At 48.3% G+C, this 19,819-nt stretch overlaps 1 long non-coding RNA gene across 5 annotated transcripts in view; it reads left to right on the top strand.

Moving 5' to 3' along the window:
• Positions 1-19,819, top strand: part of LOC123612063 (uncharacterized) — a 200,867-nt gene that overhangs the window by 150,619 nt on the left and 30,429 nt on the right. For 3 of the 5 annotated variants that reach the window (XR_012511919.1, XR_012511921.1, XR_012511922.1), the window contains one exon: positions 18,929-19,120. The exons of the other annotated variants lie outside the window; for them this stretch is intronic. This is a non-coding gene — a long non-coding RNA (uncharacterized LOC123612063). The remainder of the gene's footprint in view (positions 1-18,928; positions 19,121-19,819) is intronic. 5 annotated transcript variants of the gene reach the window in all.

Raw genomic sequence — 19,819 nt, forward strand, 5'->3', positions numbered from 1 at the left:
TTTCTTGTTCTCAGTGTATGCACAGACCCGCAAGTGTCTGTACTTGCAGACTCGCCCAGCCAGCCCCAGGGACACCACATGCAAACACACAAGCACATACACTCCCCTGCCCTTGGTCAGACCTAGCGTGAACACACGTGCATGCACCCCTAGAGACAGCCAGAGCACCCCCAGACACAGGTCATCCCTCAGGCACAGAGAGCCAGCCCACAGGTCCCACTCGGAGGGACATGAAACAGACGGCGTGCCCCAGGCTGTGTGCTTCTCCAAGGCTGCTGTCCACCCGAGTCAGAGCCACACAGAGCAGCTGGCGTGACACAGGCTCCCATTGTGCTACAGGTCCGGGGGACAAAGCGGTCCTATTTCCTCCCTCTCCCCACAACACCGCCTGGCAGCCTGGGGCCTGGGAGCTCAGCTGCCTGCTTCAGAGGGTGGGAAACTCCCCAAGAGGCCGAATTCTGCATGAGGAGCTCATGGGGAACCCCAGCCCAAGGCAGGGAGATGTAACCCCTGCCTCAGGGATTCCAAGGACACCGGGGGGGGGGTCCCATCCACTCTTTGGCTGGGGAGGGGAGAATCAGGGTTTGCACTTGTCCTGCTCAGGATGGGCAGAGGTCCCCATGATGTCTGGGAGGAACATTTCAGTTCCTCATCAAATCTGGATGTGACCACTCTGTGAGTCTGATTTTGAGAGTCCACAGCCTGCTGGTCACTTGACCCCCTCAGATGCCTCCAGGACCACAGCCACTGTCATCATCATGTCCTCCATTTCTGTTCTGACATCTTCACTACTGTTTCTGGCGTTTACCGCCACCCCCTCTGACACATGTTCGTTCAGTCCGTCTCTCTGTCACTGGCGGTGGAAGGCTTACTAGGTACCAGGTGCTGCTCTGAGCCCAGTCATGCCAGGCTCCTCTCTTTTTACTCTGGGGCAGATTTGCACCAGTCTTATGCTCCAGGCAAAATGATTTCTCTTGCTTTCTTCCAAATATAATGCCTTTTCCGCTTTTGGTGCTTTTTGCTCCTTCAGGTAGTAAGGAATACAATAAATACTTACCGAGCATAAGTTTACCAGACACAATAATGTGATATTTTTATTCATCATTATTAGTATTCATTATTTATCTGAAATCCAAATCTAATGAGGCATTCCGAATTTTTATTTGCTAAATTTGGGAACCTAGCTGAGCACCTACTGTGAGCGATGCTCGGGAGATACAGTGATGACAGACTCAGTGTCTGCCCGCAGGGGGCTGCCAGTATATGGGGGAGACTGACAAGTGAACACAGCCCTACCCCAAGGAAAGGTGGGACTCTTATAGGGGCATTTCAGGGTACCATTTGTGCCTGGGGAAGAGAAACCCACCCTGGCCTTGGGAGGGCAGAGAAGGTTTCTGGGAGGAGGGGTACTTGAATCAAGTCTCGTCTTTGTCCGCTCAGGCTGCTGTAACAGAAGACCACAGGCTGGGTGGCTTGTAGACAACAGGAATTTATTTCTCATGGTTCTGGGGATGCAAGTCCAAGGTCAAAGTGCCAGCAGTGTTGGTGTCTGGTGAGAGCCTTCTTCCTGGTTCATAAATGGCCGTCTTCCTGCTGTGTCCTCACGTGGTGGAAGGCGTGAGGGAGCTCTCTGGGGTCTCATTATAAGGGCATTAATCCCATTCTTGAGGGTTCCTCCCTAATGACCTAGTCACCTCTAAAGTCCCCGCCTCCTAATACTATCACATCAGGCTTCGGATTTCAACTATGAACTTTGGGGGCACACAAACATTCAGTCCATAATGAGTCTTAAAAACCAAGTCGGGGAGAGCCACAGTGAGCCCTGGGATGGGAAGGCCAGGATGCAGTTCTGTGCACTGGCACATCTAAAGGGCTCTCTATCAGGTGGGGTCAACTGGGACAGGACCGAAGACATCCTGGAGGAGCCACAGTCAAGGCTAGCATACAAGAATGGGCAGATAGAGACAAAGGAAACATGAGCTGTGTGGGTAGCCTCTGCTTTCTCTAAAAGGCTAAGGCAAAGAAGGACCCATGATTACAGATTGCAGATTGAATGCTTGGCATTCAGGAGGGGAAACAGCAGGCGTCACCTTGAACCTGTGTCAGGAACCCCCTTGACATCCTCCCTTCCACTGAATGACTCCCCAGCTGGGACTTAGGTAGCCAACCTGAGGCTGGGTGTGATGGCAGGGGCTATGGCCAGGCACAGACCTGAGTGTGCATGTGTACAACTGGATGAAGTGGCCAGGTGCCTGAGTGCGTGAAATCTGTTATTGTCGCATTAATTTGAATTTGCAAAGCTAGGGCAGCAAAGAATGTAAGGAACATCAACACCAGCTTTAGAAACACATAAGTTTGAATCCTGACTCAATCACTTACTAGCTGGTTAATCTCCACTGAGTTACTTAACCTCTCTGAGCCTCAGTTTCCTTCTTTGCAAAATGGAGAAAATTCCACCTAACCTTACCTAAGACAAACAAGCCAACAAATTAATGGGACTAATGCTAATTTTGCAGGATTGTTAGGAGGATTAAATGAGATGATGTAAATAAAATAACAGGCATGTAATAGGCTCCATAAAGGTTTATTTTTCTTTCCCTCCAAGCACCACACCTGCTATTCACACAGCAGTCATCACCTGAATAACAAGAGCAAAGACATTTATATAATGTGAACCAACCAGTTAAGGTTTTCTAAGGTATTCATAATTAAAGATGGAACATCATACTCTTCTAATATCCCAGTGAGATTTTCTGTGTTTATAACCTTTCCTAAACTAAGACGCATAAAGACTTGTTACTCACCAATAGTTAAGGTTTAAAGAAAGACAAATACCTGGATATAGTCAGGTATTTCCATCATTAAGGTTTTACTGGCCATAAATGACTGCAGAAACTGTTTTCCTTATTCTAATTTAAGAATTGCTCTGGGAAGTGTTCTCAGAATTCCCAGGGAGCAATGGGCCGTCTGTAACTCCTCCTGTGCTGTCAGCACTAATTGCCCCAAGAACAGGACTAAATCTACGATCTGTTCTGCTAATTTCCAGGGAAAACCTGGTTTCCTAGCACACTACCTTTTCTTGCCTCTTCTTTGGACACTAAAGAAGACCTCTGTTATGGACTAAATGTTTGTGTCACCCCCACAATTCATGGATGGAGGCCCTAACCACCTAGTGTGACCATATTCGGAAATGGGGTATCTAAAGAAGTAATTAGGGTTAAATGAGGTCATAAGGTTGGTGCCAGAATCTGATAGGACTGATGTCCTAATAAGAAGAGGAGGAGACACGAGAGATTTGCACCTGCACAGAGGAAAGGCCACGTGAGGACACAGAAGACAGCCGTCTACAAGCCACGAGGAGTGCCCTCACCAGGAAGCATATCAGCCGGCACCTTAACCTTGGACTTCTAGCCTCAGCTGTAAGAAATAAATGTGTACTGTTGAAGCCACCCAAGCTGCAGTACTTTGTTACTGCTGCCCAAGAGGACTAGGAAGCCTCTCTGTTTTTCCCCTGCCTCGTCCGCCCGCGGCAGCTTTGTTTCAGACTTGCTCCAGCTCGAGACACACGTGCACATAGGACAGGAGTTCACCCCCTACCTGGGCACCTTTCTAATCAGGTTTCCCAGCAACCAACTTCCATATAGTCCACTCCCTCTCCTTTTAATCAACATCTAATCTTCATTGAATGGGCTTTACTCGATGCCTTGGGGGCTGCAGATTCTACAGACTGACATTTTCTAGGGACTTTTCATCTTTAAAGTGTTTTTTTCCCCCAAATCTATGTTTTAAAGCACTCCCAAATGGTACAGCAGAGTTTTTAAATGCTGATCCCAGTGAGTGACCATCTTTGGCTCACTCTGTGTTCTTGGAGGGGTGGGAGTCAGGAGTAGGGGGTGGGGTGGAGGTGGGGTGGGGGGCTGGGGCTGTATGTGAATGGCAGCACCCACACCCCCACCTTGGCTGGGCTCCTTTGGGCTAATATTCCTTTGCTCATGCTCTTCCTGTCCTCAGAGCTGCCTTCCCCCTTCCCACCAGCCTGGCTTGTGTCCACCCCACCTTTCCCATGTCTTACCTCCCTTTTTAGTCTGTCAGCCCCTGCAGGTGGTGGCTTCGTCTTACTCACCTTTGTGATACCGATCGACCAAGGACCTGCCGAGATTTACCACCATGCTCCATGCTTACCTGCATTCTCTTTCCATTCTTAATGTTAATTCCTTTGGGTAGTTTCTTGTGTTGTCCCCATTTTACAGATGAAGAAACTGTGGCCCATTGAGACCAGGTTCCTTGCCTAGAATCAGCCAGCAGGAGACAAAGCTAGGATTTACACCGGGCCTCCTAGTAATAATCTGCACTGTTTCCTCAGTCCCTGCCCACGCCCAGTCCCCAGTGCCTTTTCTGACCTGCCATCTCAGAGCCACGGCCCCCTTCCCTCTGTCTGACCCACCGTGTGCTCCCCGAGATGCTAGTCTTCAGGACTCTATTTTCAGGTACATTCATTCCATTAGAACGTCTGTCCCACGAACCCCCAGCACCTACAAACAGAGCCACGTGCAGGCTCTTGATTACACTGGGTGAAGAAACGATCTGTTTCCCTAACTGGATTACAGGTCCTAGGCAGCAGAACGCACCTGCTTGGCTTCTGTCCCCAGCACAGGGCCAGGCACACCGTGGGGCCTCCTCCCTGACCCACTGGACACTCCTGACTGCTCATTGTAAAAACCCCAGCTGGGCCAGACCAGCACCCGTGACCACCCCGCCTGCTGCCGGAACTGACTTTCACCATGATTGTTAATATGCCTTTCCTTTTTTCCCCTGAATCAACATTAGCTTTGCTCGCTCCCTTCCCTCCACCTGATAAGGATGGGGTAACGGCATCTGTACGAACTTGGGGTGTGCTTTTCTTGCCTTGTCAGAACAGCAGCTCCTATCTGGCCAGTGATGGGCCGGGAGCCATGCCCCAACAATGGAGACCTTGTGAGCCTGCCTCGGGGGTGTGCTGGGAGCCCGCAACTGAGCACACACACAACCCTTCCTGGTGCCACCTTCTTATCTCCTGCCGCCAAGCCCTTGCCAGTGCTGGGGCTGTAACCCAGCCCTTGTAACTGCATGTCCGGATAGATCATTCCTGGGCCTGGGCCACTGCTGAACACTGACTTAGGGTGCCGGGGGCAGTCACCATAGACTGCAGGTGTTCCTGATTTGGGGAGCCTCTGGCTGAGTGTCCCCCACTCTCCCCTCAGTGCTCTTGGGCTGGCAGCACAAGACAGTCTGAAACTGTGTTGGGGGATGCCCCCCACCCCGCCAGCCCATTCAAAAAGAGTGGTTTCTTTTTCCTCTGCAAACCCCGCATGCCCTACCTACTCTGATGTCCCTAACTGCCCCTTTCTCTGGATTCCTCCATCCCTCTCATTCTGTTTGCCCTTCTTACCTTCAGCTTTCTCCTGCCTTCTTTCTTGGGCTCTCTCCCTCCCTGGGCCCAGCCTTTCTTCTCATATTCCTCTTCCTCCCTGGGTCTTTTCCTGTGGAGGGCATGCAGATGGCAGCTCTGCTGTTTCCACCCCACCCCAGGACTCTGACCTCTCTGGAAAATCTAAGTGCTGTGGGGGAAGCAATTGGCTCCAACACCCCCTCCCACTCATTCCAAGAACATCATTTCGCCTTCATCAAGCCCCCAGGGCTGTGTGCTCCAAATAGTGCCTGGGACCCTGTGGAATATGGGATTGGCAAGACCCTTGCCTTCCCAGAACTTCCAGTTTGGGGGAGGAAATGGTTCCTGAACAAGTCCAGGTGGCAAGTGCTGTGACAAGTGACAGTGAACTCATATCTGGGATTTCCCCAATGGAAAATAAGAATCAGATACTTTGCACTGATGCCCATTTGTTCCAGGACACCCGTAGTCATCATGTTATATTCAGTCTCATTTGCAGGTTTTGAGAGGATGCCTCTGGTTGCCATGTGAAACACAGCAGCAAGAGTGGGAGACAGGGCAGCCCTTCGGAAAAACGCAGGGAGAGGTGATGGAGGCTGGGCAACATGTTGGCAATGGAGAAAGTGGAGGTAGGGACTGATTCAAGAGCATCTGGGTGGTAGAATCTGTAAGTGCGGGTTGGGAAGCAGGGTAGAGAGGGAAGGAGGGATAAGGATGGCTCCCGGTTCCCTTGCCTAGTCAGGAAGGTAGATGGAGGTTCCATTTACCACATGGGAAGAGTGGAGACTGCATATCTGGGGCTGGGAGGGGAACAAGAGCTCAGCTGTAGACATGTTGAGTTGGAGATGCCCATGTGACAGCATCAGCCTCCCTTCCCTCAATTTTAGCAATAGAATCCCATTGCGTGCCCCCCACCCCCGCAAGTGCTTCTGGTTGGGCTGTCACTTACATGGCCTCACTTCCCCCAGCACAGGGCAGGGTATGACTCATGCTGGCCAATCAGAGCGCTCACCCCCTGGACATGGAGTTTGGCCCTGAGGTGAGCACACAGCCTCGCAGGGAACACTGAAGAAGAGAGGGTTGCTCACAGTTTGTGAACTGTAAGGAAATGCAAGGCTGGCGCTGTCAGTGGCATCTTTCAGCCAGAGAATGAAACCAGCGCTGAGGAAGGTCAAATCAGGAAATGGAGAGAGACTGAGTTCTCGTAACATCATTTGATTCTGGGCCCTTCCCTGCCTAAAGCTAGATTCTCTCTTTGATCCAATACATGACCTAATAAATAAATAAATAAATAAAATCTTTTCTCCCTTAGGAGCTAGTTTGAATACTTTTGCATGTGACTGAAAGAGACAATCCAATAAGACTAACACAGCTTCCAAGAGATGTCAGGTGGTTCTTCTGGAGCAAAGACAGATGCAGAAGTGGAGGAAGTTAGGTTCTGAGGAGGGACAGACAAATGAAACAATGTCTGGAGGTGGACATGGCATCAAGGGACATGTGGCAGAGACTCTCAAATTCACTTTTGCTTTCTCAAGTTTTACCTTGCAGGGTTAATCTGGTGGTGAGGGCCAGAGGGGCTCTAGTGGCATTGGACACCAGTGGACACTCCCTGATGCCCCATTCAAAACCGAAGCCCTCCTTCCTCCAGCTGCCAAGAGTATTGTCCACTCACTGCTCAGCTAAATCTTTCCCCAGAAACTGTTCTGCCCACAGCTATGCTTCCTCCTGGAGGGTATCAACAGGGGCCCGTATCCAGTGGTGGGGTTATGAGCCCAACTCTTTGTCTCAGTTGAGGCAAACTTGAAGGCCACCCCAGCTCCAGAGCCCCTCTGGGACTGGCGGAGTCCTCTGTTGTGACTGCATCACAGCTCAGCTCTGCCCTTTGCCCAGTCCTCCTTCCATCACTCCTTCCCTTCAGTGCTTGTCCCAAGAGCACCCCCAAGTAGAACACCTGGCTGCGAACCTCTGTCTCAGAGTCTGTTTCCTGAGCTCCCCAACCTATGACAGAAGGGGTCTTAGACTGTGTGATGGAAGCAGGGTGTTGAAAATAGTGAAGTAAAAAGACACCAGAAACCTGAGCCCTCCAAATATACTAAACAGCTGTAGCAGCCCTAACCCATCAAGTTACACAATAGGGGAAAAAAAGCCCTTCTATTTTGTTTAAGCCAATGTAGTCTGAGGTCTTTTCCACAACAGTCTAAACCATATTCTGATGAACAGGATTTGATATCAAGAAGTGGAATGCTGGATGTGGCGAAATTTTAAATATGAGGCACTGTGCTTTTGTCAGACAGTGAGCAAATATTTCAGGCTGGAAAGCTGTTGGCCCATGCTGTGCGAAATGTTCAGAGACACTGTCTCCTCTGATATCTCAGAGGCCAGTTCACGTGCCTACTGGGCCTCTAGTTTGAGAGGAACTGGTCAGAAAAGGTGCGGATGTTGGTGAACATGGTCTTCCCACATTTAGCATGTCCTGGAAGAGGGAAAACTCAGAAGAAAGGGTTTCCAAGCTGAGCAAAGAAAATAGAGCTCCGTTAATGGAGATTCTTCCTGCCTGTGGCCAGCATTGTAAGCTGACTAAGAATCCAGTATTTGGAGCCTCCACCTGCTGAGAAAGTCAACTGCTTTCGTACCCTAGACTGAAGCAGTGAAGGAACGCTGAAGAGGCAGCAGCTTTCCCAGGAGAAAAGACTGGCCCAAGCCTTTCTCAATCAGCTCTAATTAAGATCCCCATGCTAGCCCCTGGGAGTCTGTTCAGCAGCCCAAAATCAGATTAAGAGTGTTGTGTTTTCAACCAAGCCTACTATGCTAAGTAACCTCATGAACTATCATAAAGTTAAGATGGACCGAGTATAGAGGCTGGTAAATAAATGTGTCTTCAGCTTAAGAAGTGTGTCTCCACCAGCTTTTTTGGCTGGGTTACACGCTCATGGAACAGACTGGAAACAAATAGACTGGAATTATATTAATTTAAAAGCATAGTTTAATTAAATATAGTCCACATATGATAAAGTTCACCATTTAAAATGGCAGAATTGAAAAAAACCAAAACAAACAAAAATGGCAAAATTCTGTAGTTTTTAGTGTATTCAGAGTTGTGCAACCATCACCAATATCTAATTCTAGGACACTTTCATTACCTCCAAAAGAATCTTATACCCATTAGCAGCCAATCCCCATTCCTCCCTCCATGCCCCCAGCCCCCGGCAACCACTAATCTACTTTTAGTCTCCATAGACTTGCCTGTATGGGATATTTCATAGAAATGGAAATCATAAAATATGTGATCTTTTGTGTCTGGCTTCTTTCACTTGACATAATGCTTTCAAGATTCATCCATGTAGTAACACCCAACAGTATTTCATTCCTTTTTATGGCTTAATAATATTCCATTGTATGGATATATCACATTTTGTTTATCCATTCATCAACTGATAGATTTTTGGTTTTTTTCCACTTTTAGGTATTATGAATAATCTTGCTGTGGGGGGAGGGTATAGCTCAGTGGTAGAGTGCATGCCTAGCATGCATGAGGTCCTGGGTTCAATCCATAGTACCGCCATTAAAAATAAATAAATAAACCTAATTACCACCCTCCCCCCAAAAAAACCAAACCAAAAAAAATCTTGCTATAAACATTCATCAACACATTTTTATGCAAACATATATTTTCAGTTCCCCTGGGTGAAATTCCAAGGCCATAATGTAATACTGTGTGTAGCTTTTTCAGGAACTACCAAACTGTTTTCCAGAATGGCTGCATCAGTTTACATTCCCACCAGTAACGCATGACAGTTCCAGTTTTTCCACATTCTCTCCAACACTCACTATTATTTGTCTTTTTTATTACAGCCATCCTAGTGGTTGTGGAGCAGTATCTCTTTGTGGCTTTTATTTGGATTTCTCTGTTGGCTAATAATGTTAGATTCTTTTCATGTGTTTATTGGACATTTGTATTATCTTCTTTGAAGAGTGTCTTTTCAAATTCTTTGCCCATTTTTAAGTTGGGTTATGTGTCTTCTTAGTGTTGAGGTATAAGAGTTCTGTGTATATTCTGAATTCAAATTCCTTATCAGATAGAGAAGTTACCAGTACTTTCTCCCATTTTGTGAGTTGTCTTTTAAGCTTCCTGATGGTGTACTTTGAAGCACAAAGGTTTTAAATTTAGATGAAATCCAATGTATCTATTTTTAAATTTTTTTCTCTTGTACTTTAGGTGTTACATCTTAAAAAGCCAAAGTTTAAACCAAGATCATGAAGTTTTATAGTTTTATCTCTTACATTGAGGTCCATGATCCACTTTGAGTTAATTTTTATATTTTTGACGTGAGGTAGGGATCCAACTACATTCTTTTGAATATGTATATCTAGTTGTTCCAGGACTATTTGTTGAAAAGACTGTTCTTTCACCGTGTGTAAAGGTTTGTTTCTAGACTCTCAGTTCTGTTCCTTTGATTTATATATCTGTCCTTATGCCAGTGCCACACTGTTGGTGACTATTGTTTTCTAGTAAGTTTTGAAATAGGGTAGAGCGAGTCTTCCAACTTTGTTCTTCTTTTTCAAGACTGTCTTGGATACTCTTGCGATTTTCTAGGAATCTTAAGATACATTTTTTTAATTCTGTAAAAAAAAAAAAGGCAACTGAGATTTTAATAGGGATTTCATTGACTCTGTAGGTCACTTGGGGGAGTATTACCATTGTAACAATATTAAGTCTTCCAAACCATGGACACAGGATGACTTTCCATTTATTTAGGTCTTCTTTAATTTCTTTTAATGATCTTTTATAGTTTTCAGTGTATAAGCCTGGAACTTCTGTTGTTAGATTTAGTCCTATCTAATCCTTTTCTATATGATTATAAATTGGATTATTTTTAATATTTAGTTTTTGTATGTTATGCTAAGTTTTTGAGGGAAATTAATTGGCAAAAGTCCGCAAGCCTGGCCAATATGACTCTAGGATTGCTCAATTCCTAAAGCAAGTTATGAGCTCCCAAATCTGCACCAGAAGGAAAGAGGCTGTGAACTCTATACTCTCACCACCCTAGAAGGGTATCTTCTCCAATGCCCTTTTCAGATGTGGCCCTGGAGGACAACAGGAGACAAAGAAGGACTGCCAGGAGGCAGAGCCAAAAGCCACAGAGAATGTTTTCTGATGTTGAGAACCAAGTAACATACTCTTCTCTGGGACCGGGAACTTTGGAATCCTTGCCCAGGGGGATCTGCTAATTGCTATGTTCCTGCTATGTGTTTTCTATTTCCCCCTTTCCAAATAGCAGATTTAATTGCGGTTTTCCTGTTCATACTTCCTATCATATATGTGTATGTGTTGCTGGCTCGTCAATGGGAGCAAATAAATAACTTGTCTTTTGGTTTATATGTCACCAGACCAACATCTGAACTTCATATGAAGATCTGACAATGGCAAAGGAGGGCCTGGATTCTGAGCTGGTTGCAGTGATGGATGGAATGCAGTGATGTGGGTGTGGGACTTGGGAAGGCAATTAGCATGTTCCATGTGTGAGAAAAGAATGTGCATTTATTTGGGGGAATCAGAGGTGCAGGCTGTGGCAGAGATTGCTAGCGTTTCCCCAGTAGCCATTCTCTTTTCTGCAGTAGTGGTGGAATGTTTAAGTGGACACATTGCTGCCCAGCGAAAGACTGTACTTCCTAAGTTCTTTTGTAACTAGGTGCTTTGACTGAGTCTGAGGACAACACCATGAGTGGACACGATGTTGGCAACTTCCAGGTTGTGCCCTTCAAAGGGAGTAGGCATATCTTCTCCCTTTCCCCTTTCCTTCTGGCTGGTAGGTTGAAGTGCCAGCAAGGGCCAGGGCATCCAACTGGGAAAGAGAGTGTGTGTTAAGGATGGCAGAGCAACAGATAGTAGAAGCTATCATATCACCCCTCTACTGCCTTCGTAGACTTTTCATACAAGAGTCAAATGTCTACTTGTTAGATACAGTCTTTGGGGATTTCTCTGTTACAGCAGGCTAAATTTTAATTCTAACCAATTCAACAAGTTTATCTATTTTTAAGATGGAAGAGACTAGAGTATGTTGTGTGCTTGTGGAAATAACCCATTAAAGAGGGAAGGCTTTACTCAGCCATAAAAAAGAATGAAATAATGTCATTTGCGGCAACATGGATGGACTTAGAGATGATCGTATTGAGTGAAGTATGTCAGACAGAGAAAGACAAATATCATACGATATCACTTATATGTGGAATCTAAAAAAAGATGGTGCAAATTTTATTTACAAACCGAAAACAGACTCACAGACATAGAAAACAAACTATGGTTACCAAAGGGGAGAGGGCAGGGAGTGATAAATTAGGAGTAGGGGGTTAATAAACACATATTACTATATATAAAATAGATAAACAACAAGGACCTACTGTATAGCACAGGAAACTATATTCAATTTCTTTTTTTTTTTTAATGGAGGTGCTGAGGATTGAACCGAGGACCTCATGCATGCTAAACATATGCTCTACCACTGAGCTATACCCACTCACCCCCTATATTCAATTTCTTGTAATAACATATAATGGAAAAGAATCTGAAAAGAAAAAAATATACACACACACACACATATATATGTATAATTGAATCACCTTGCTGTACACCTGAAACTAACCTTATAAATCAACTATACTTCAATAAAAAGTTAAAAAGAGAGAGAGAGAGAGGTTGATGAGGAAAGAGAGTGGGGAGATACCTGAAGGAACAAAGTCCTTGAGAAGGTGAGAAGGAATGGGATTCAGGGAACAAGAGATTGAATTTTTTTTTTTCCACTGAAGAAACTGGGACGCTTCTCCCATTGCGACAGTGCAGACACAGGGAGATTTGGGAATTTAGTGGTGAGAAGACAAGGGAGGTTCAATATATTTGCAAAAGAGTAATGCCATGATAACCCATGGAATCTTGATTTCACTGGACTCCTCCACACATCGTTTGCTCTCTGACACACTCAGCATTGATCCATGCCTTGCTTATTTTTATTTAATTAGTTTTTTGTAATGATGTAATAAGCACCTGCAAAACCACCACCCAAACAAAAGCCTTGACAGTGACCCACATCTTTCCATATAATTCCTCCTCCCTGTCCCATCCCCTGCCTCCCCCCATCTGCAGTAACTATCATCCTGAATTCTGTGTACTGCATTCCCTTGATATCCTTTTTATTTAGTTTTTTTGCACCTATGTATATTTCCAAAAATTATATATTGTATGTTCATTGTTTTTAATCTCATTAAAATGGTATCATTCTCCATGCAGTCTTTGGGGACTTACATTTTTTGAACCTGATTTTACATTGCGAAGGTTGACTCACACTGTTTCACGTTTCTGTGGCTCGTGTATTTAACCTGCTCTGTGATATTCCATTGCATGAATATCCCACAGTTTATTCATCCACAAAGCATGGACTCTGAGCTGGGAGAGGAAAAAAGAGAAGGCAAGAGGGAGCTGATGGATAGAGAGAAAGTAAAGCAATCAATGGACTGGAGAGTTCTATTAGGCCAGAGAGCTGTTGCAGGGGCACCAGGGCCGGGGAGCAGAAAGGCTTGGAGGTGATGGGTGGGTGGATAGTGAGAAGTGAGAATTTCTGATTTCAGAAGTGGAGAGGCTTTGGGTGACCACAAGGTTGTTGGGGATAAATGTGGCAATGGACATGTAGGTGCTGGAAGCCAGAGGTCAGAGTGTGGATATGGGTCATTCTATTTGTGTAGGATAGCGGCGGGGGAGCGGGGGAGAAAAACATGATGAGGCTGGAACTGGGGTCTTCAGTGGTGGAGGCAGGACACCCGGGAGACTGGGAGAGGAAAGGGATGAGGAGGGAGGATTGCATGGCTGGAAGCAGGAGTGTCAGTGGTTCAGGACTTTACAAGAGGATGGGAGTAATGGGTTGGAAATGACAATGAGGACTAAACAGGACCAACTTCACCTTTTAGCCCTGAGGGGCAGAGAATGTGAGAACAAACAGCCTCCACTTGAGAGGGCTGCAGGAGGGGGTGGCTCAGGGCCAGGAGGAGGAAACATTCCAAGAAGGGGCTGAAGATACAGGAGAGTGCACTGCTTCTGGTGCGAGAACTCCAGAGTGCATTGTGCAAGAGCGGAGCGGGGCGTGGGGCAGGTGAGGCCCACAGGCGTGTCAGGAGTCAGCAGGGGCAGGCAAGGGAGCCAGGCTGCTGTGGGAGGGGCAGCGACCCTGGACCGCATGCTGGCCAGCCTTGGCTGTCTCTCACAAGCTAGGAGTGCCACACGCTCCTTGTAGTGGCATGCACCTGGGAGGGTCATCGCTCAGCATCTCGTTTCCATGCCACTGTCGCCAGCCCTGTTTGTCCCTCAGGGTTGATGTACCTCTTGGAAAGGGGAACCAGGAAGTCAAAACTCTTCCTTTGGATCCAATGCTTGTGTCAGGGGGAACCATTGTGGAGAACTGCCTTGGTTAGAGAGGTGGGGCCAGAGGTCTTGCCTTCACCTCTGAGGAGGTGCAAAGAGGCAGCCTGGACACCTAATGTACCTTCCTGTTGGTTCAGATGGGCCTGCCGGCTCCCAGGGCCCTGGGCTAGTCCAGTGGCCCCAGGAGAAGTCTTCAGGCCCCAGTCTGAGGGTAGAGACACTGTCTTGGCTCTTAGGGAGGCCCCTCTGAGGGAGGAGGTTTGGAAGGAAAGAAGAGGGGAAGCCAGCCCCTTGGGAGCCAAGGACGGCTCTAAGAAAGATGTGGGCCTGCCCGCCATTGCTCTCACACACAGTCAGCACAGAAAGAAAGGAAGAGCCCAGCCCAGCCCAGCCCAGCCCAGCCTTTGGGTCTGTGGTCCGAGGCACTGTTTCCTTCTGGATTGCCCACCTGGGATTAACTCGGTTATTCTTCTTCAGTTATGAAAGCTGGGAATGAGGGATCTTAAGCCACAAAGTCCTTCGATTATGTTCTGTGCTTCATTTCCTGTGCTGACCTCAGCTGTGACCCATCCCCGGCCTCTCCCTCAGCCCAGAAGCCTGGGCCTCACCCCGCTGGTGCTTTCTTTCCCTCCCTCAGGACGGAAGACCTGAATGGGCGCCTGGGCACAGAGCACTCCCAGGCGGCAGGAGAAGAGGCAGGTATCAGTGGTCTCTCCTGAGTTCTCCATTACTCAGCTCTCAGGAGCTCTGTGCCCTCAGTTCCCTGCCTCAGGGACGGATGGGCCATCTGCCGTGCTGGCCGCACCCTCATGAGAGAGGCCCAGCTAGCACCCCAGGGGGCAGGGAGGGCCACTGGCTTTATATTCCTCCAGGGCTCCAGCACTTAGGTGCCGCGGTCCGACGAAAGAGCCGTGGCCTTCACTCTAAAGGAGCCCCTGGGCTGAAGCAGAATCTGGTCTAACCTCCTACAAAACAGTTGGGAATGCGCCCAGTGAGATGGAGTCGGGGAGGAGGAAGAAATGAAAGAAGTTCTCAGGTCAGGAAGAGTGGATCTGGCTCTGTGAAGTGTTTTGTCACACTCTCGGCAAAGGGGGGGCTGGTCACAGGGAGGATTTTTCTGGGTTTGCATGGAGGTATACACGGTCAGAGAACAAATTCGGTCCTGGATATGAGAGAGAAGATTTCCAGCCTACAGCAGTGGGTACCGAGAGAAGGTCCCAAGACTTGGCTGATAACAGAGACCCCAAATAAGGGTGTCTCAGACAAGAGCAATGTTTATTTCCTCTTGTGTAAACAAGAGGCATAAACAGTTTGGGACAAAAATGGCCTCGGGGAGCTCAGGCCTCCTCTGAGTAACTTGCTACTGTGCCATCCCTATGGTCCTGTTCTCACCCATCGGATCCAGAGTGGTTCACCGGCCCATAGGCTTCCAGACTGCGCGAAGTGGGGGAAAGGGGGTCAAGAGGCGCTGCTTCCCGTCTGGAAGTCGCACACCTGGCTTTGCTCCCATCCCATTGTCCAGAACTCTGAGCCACCTGCCGATCCTTAGCTGCAAGGGAATCTGGGAAATGTAGTTTTTATTCCAGGCAGCCATGTATCCAGTAAGCAACTTTTGTTCTTTTAGAGAAAAGGGAGTATTGTTACTGGGGGACAACTGTCTCATGAGAACCCAAGGGTACAGCAAGGAGGTTCTTGCATATTGTATGTGTCTGTCCAGTACCTCAGTTTCACAGAATTGGGAAAGTGGTGCATTCTGGGAAAACCATACTAACACATCCCTCTGGCCACAGTAATTGGTCCAGAACTGAGCATACGACTCAAGGCCAGCCAGTCGGAATTCTTCCACAGAACTTTTCCTGTAACGGAGTCTGGTAGCAGATGGTGCAATTTCATTTCCGGTCCAGAAACAATGAGAAGGTAACCCCTAACTGACAGCGGTCATTTTCCCTGCCAAAGTTGGGCAAAACCTGTCTGCAAAAGAAAGAATGCCACCAGCCTCTGAGAGTTGCAGAGAGAAGGGAGTCCCAGCAGGGTGAGCAGGCCTTACTCCAGGCCTCTCTGGGGCCTGCCTGCTCCGTCCTTGCCCTGATTGAACCAGCAACCCCCTTTTAGCTGATTCAAGTTGAGTTTTGGCCATTTGCAACCGGAGTCTTGACTTACACAGTACTGAAAGTGATGTGTTGTTTTTTTTTTTCTGGGGGAGTGGGGGTGGCGGAAGGGACAAAGCTAACATTGAAAACCTGGACGAAATGAATGTGGGCTCCAGCCAAGTTGCATCTTTCTGCTGCACATTTGCTCTGAGGCATCTTAAAGTTCTTACAAAGCATCTCACAGTAGAGGCTGCTGGGTTTCTTTGCATTTTTCCAGTCAGTCCTGTTTCCTGCAAGGCAGCCCTCCACAAAGGCCTGCCGTAGCTGGCCCAGCTGTGAGGAAGGGGCCTGAGGAGGGGCCACCCTCACAAAGGGCTCATTCTCGGCTGGTCCAGGGCTGTTATCAGCCAAACCTAAATTCTGAATCACCTGCATCTGTGGGCAGCCTTGTAGGTGGTGCAGCTTAATTCCCCTCTGGGCTTCCCTGTGTCAGGACCTGTGAGTGGGGGCGGGCTTTCAATAAAGGTTCATTGTTTTCTGTCCCCTCACGCTATCAAGGCTCTGTCCAAGGCCTTCCTGAGCCCCTCTCCCTCCTCTCTTCACTCACCCCCTTCCCTCACTCCCATCCCTCTGGGCACCATCCCATCCACACTCCGCCTTGTATACTGGCAGAAAGCCCTTGCAATGAGGCTGGAATTCGAGAACATCTTGTATTTCCAAACTTGTGACTCCCCTACTTCCCTGGGGCCACCCTTGTCCCCTCCATCAGCCACAACTGCAACCAAGCTGTCCCGGGCCTGGGGTGTCACCTGGTGGCCAGCGTTGGAACTGGCCGGCTTCCAGCCTCCTTTCGTTTGTTTTGGGGTTGGGATCACATTTGTCGCGTCATCTCCCTTTTCTCTCTGTTTTCTTGGTGTCGTTGTTGTTTTACCACGATTGGTTTAGTTAAGCTGATTCTTCCGCAGGCCATCTTTAGAACCCAAATTACACATCCTTGAATCTACTTCATCTCCTTTCTAGCAATTCTACCCCAATTTCCTTTCCCCGGTTTATTCTCTCAAACCAAACAATCCTGGCTGAGTGAGTGTCAGGAAAAAGGCAGACTGAACGTCAGAGAGATTCTTCAGAATGATGAAGAATAAAAGCTCTCAGGCTCTAAAGCCCTTGAAAAGCACCTCGGTGTTTCCTTCAGAGCGTCCCACCCACCTCCTCAGACTCTTGTTAAGAAACCTGCCTTCCCTCAAGCACCAGCTTTCAAGAAAAAGTAAACAGACTTTTCTAGATCCGCATTGTTATTTTTCCATTTCTACCTACAGGTCTTGCAACAGTAGGCTTTTCTTTTTCCCCCATGTGGGTGTGTGGCAGCCTAGCCTTGTGATGCATTAAATGAGCACTTACGGCTCAACCTCAAAAACTAAGCCCCTTTCATAATGCTGAGTCCTCGATTTTTCTTTTGGCTCATTGTCTGGAACCCTAATCAACTTCCCAGAAACAAAGTTTTGAAATATAACTCATTGGTAAGCTGGAACTGCCTGATTGCAGACATTTAAGATAAGGAGATAATTTTTGGGACAAGATAGTGGCTACCCATTGTTGTTTGAAACAGGGTAACGTAGAAGAGCCATCTGATTTCCCAAGAAATGGAAATCTTGACCCCTACCAAAAGCCTTGAGGCTTGCAGAATGGGGTGGGGGGCAGTGGGCTAAGGTTGGGGGGAGGGCGTGTAGAGTGAAGACAAGTGATGATGTGGACCCAAGGACAAGCCAGAGAGGATACGAGAAGGGCTGAGCTGAGTGGAGGGGCCTGGGGAGAAATCTTATGGCCAAGGGCTGGGGAGACAGACCCAGCTAACATTTATTAAGCACTTTCCACGTGTCAGGAAGGGCCGCATAGCAAAGCATGAGGGTCCCCCAAGCAAGCTGATCATTTTATGTCTCATCAAACTGGTATTCTTTTATATCAGTTCAAATTTAATATAGTGCAACTGATCTTTGCTTGGAGAAAGAGGGGAGTGGGCAGAGGAGAGGATCCCTGCTGGCAACACTCCATCTCCTCTGAGCAGTTCAGTTCTGACCTCAAACCTGCATGCTGCAATTGGACAGACGAAAACCATAGAGACCTTGCCCTGCCCTCCTTAGGAAACAGCTTAGAGACCAACTACTGTTATTCTGGCTTGCTCTTTTGCGGTCCCCCCACCACCCCATTGCAAGTAGCTTATTAAAGCATAATATCCAACTGACCCTTAAACAAGTTCCAGACACAGTTTTTTTCATCTCATATTTCCAGTGATTTCTGAGGACCTTGTAAGGATGGCACCCTAGCCGGCTGCCTGGCTGGCTCACCCCTTAAACCAGCTCTGGTGCTGGGAGAATGCTCTCACCCTGCCATAAAAGTAGCCTGATCTCCACTCTACCTGGTGAAACTGAGACTGCAGGCAGTTAGGTTAGGTGCCCGAGAGCTGGTGAGTCAGTCCCACCTTTGAGCTGAGATCTGCATTCAGGTTTATCCATCTTACTCCAAAGCCCAGCTCTTCTTCACTTCCTCCCCATCCTCCCAGCAGAAAATGCAAAGAAAAAATCATTGAGAGCAGGAGGGTGGTTCCTACCAGAAGGTACAGGAGGTGGAGGTTTGAACAAGCAGAGTCAGAGACCCAGGGGGTGGCAGGTCAGGTGAAGGGAGTGGGGTGGGGCCCACGTGGGCTCCCGGAGTGTAGGAAGGTGGAGGCACCTTGTCCTGGAGAGACGGGGGCGTGTGATGCTGCCAGGCCAGGGCCCTCGTCTACATACAGCCACACTAGCAGTGCCCCTGGAAAGTGTGGGCCTGGTGTCTGGCAAAAAGAGGCTAGGGCCCATGGGGAATCTTGGCAGAAATCTTTCCCTCAGCCCTAGATTGGAGGCTGCAGAAAGTCCTTTGGACAAGGTCGGGGCAGGATGCTGAGGGCCCGGGAGCTGGCTCTGATTGGTCCCCTTTCTCACATCATCTTCCTTCCCTCCAAATCCCCAGTCCAGGATGGCTCAGCTCTAGAACCAAGGAGGGCCTGGCAGCCTGTTCCTCACCTCTCCAGCAGAGGGCTTCAAAGCAGAGCTCTGGAGGGTTGAGGAGGGAGGGCCTCTGCCTCCCTCCCTGCAGGGAGGTGCCAGGAGCACTGGATAGTCTGCTCTACTCATGGCGGTGACCAGCCATCCATTTGCACAGGTACTCTTTACTCGTGCACAGGGGTGTCTGTGTCTGTGTGCACCCATGTGGGTGTGCCAGTGTGTGCAGTAGGTGTGTCTGCACGCGTGGGCATGTGCATGTGTGTTGGGTGGTGTCCGTCTGTGCACGTGTGCTTGTTCATTTCTCCTTTGCACGCGCCAGCACTGCTTGCGGCCTTGTGTTTATCTATGGGCATGCGGTGCCTGTCTGATCTGTGCCTAGGTATCTATGCTTGGCTTTGTAAGGAGAGAGGGGAAAAATAAGTGACAGGATGTGCTGTGAAATCTCAACTTTGGGGACAGGGGCTCAGGGCCCTCTGTCCCCTCTGTACCATCCCACGTCCACACAAACTGACCCTGTTGGGCCACCTCCTGCCCACACTCAGCACAGCCCCTGAGTTTGTTAAAATCCCATTTACAGCAGGTGGAGTTGATATCTGGTTCCCAGGAAGCGAGTACATTCAGAGCCGTGTGTGTGTGTGTGTGTGCGTGCGTGCGTGCGTGCGTGTGTGTCTGTCTGTCTGTCTGTTCTGGTTCCCTTGTTTGCAGCTTGAAAATGTCATTCTCCTTGTTGGGAGTGGAGAGCAGAACCCCAGAGAATAGGGGGAAAGATGAGGGCTGCAGGGGAGGAACCACAGGCCCGTGGCTGGTTCATCCGCGGGTGAAGGAAGGCTGTGGCCATGGGAGCAAGATCTTGGCC

Source organism: Camelus bactrianus, chromosome 15, assembly GCF_048773025.1.
Source record: "Camelus bactrianus isolate YW-2024 breed Bactrian camel chromosome 15, ASM4877302v1, whole genome shotgun sequence".
NCBI classification, from domain to species: domain Eukaryota; kingdom Metazoa; phylum Chordata; class Mammalia; order Artiodactyla; family Camelidae; genus Camelus; species Camelus bactrianus.